The sequence below is a fragment of the Myotis brandtii genome, unplaced genomic scaffold (genome assembly GCF_000412655.1).
Source record: "Myotis brandtii unplaced genomic scaffold, ASM41265v1 scaffold521, whole genome shotgun sequence".
NCBI lineage: Eukaryota > Metazoa > Chordata > Mammalia > Chiroptera > Vespertilionidae > Myotis > Myotis brandtii.
In genome coordinates, this window is record NW_005369870.1 from 2,805,634 (window position 1) to 2,806,118 (window position 485).

Genomic DNA, 485 nt, shown 5'->3' on the forward strand with positions numbered 1-485 from the left:
TGCCCTCCCCCTCCCACCCCCGCTAGAGGAGGGGAGGTGGAAGGACCTATTAGGAGACGGGGACTGGCTGGGGAGGGGGCTTATATTAATTATATTGATGATCACAACAACTTTGCAGATTAGAAAAAAGCCACAGAGCTGTTGGTAACGCTTGCACTCAAACATCTGCCTTTTGGCTCTTGAGAAACTCGGCCACAGGAAGTGGAGATTCTCACCAGTTCGCGCCCCTCGCACGCAGGTTACCACGTGCTCTCGGACCTGGTGAGCATAGAGAGACCTGGCTGCCCGGCCGAGTTCCTCAACATCCACATCCCACCTGGGGACCCCAAGTTCGACCCCGACTGGCGCGGGGACGTGGTGCTGCCCTTCCAGAGGAGCCGCTGGGACCCCAAGACCGGACAGAGCCCCAGCAACCCCCGGGACCTGGTGAGATGGGCAGGTGGCCGGGCAGGAGCTGGATCCCAGGCGGGTGGGGCTCTGGGCTC

The 485-nt window shown here is 61.0% G+C and overlaps 1 protein-coding gene across 1 annotated transcript in view; it reads left to right on the forward strand.

Moving 5' to 3' along the window:
• DUOX2 (dual oxidase 2) overlaps positions 1 to 485 on the forward strand; it is a 22,440-nt gene that overhangs the window by 1,935 nt on the left and 20,020 nt on the right. The gene's annotated exons all lie outside the window — the stretch shown is intronic.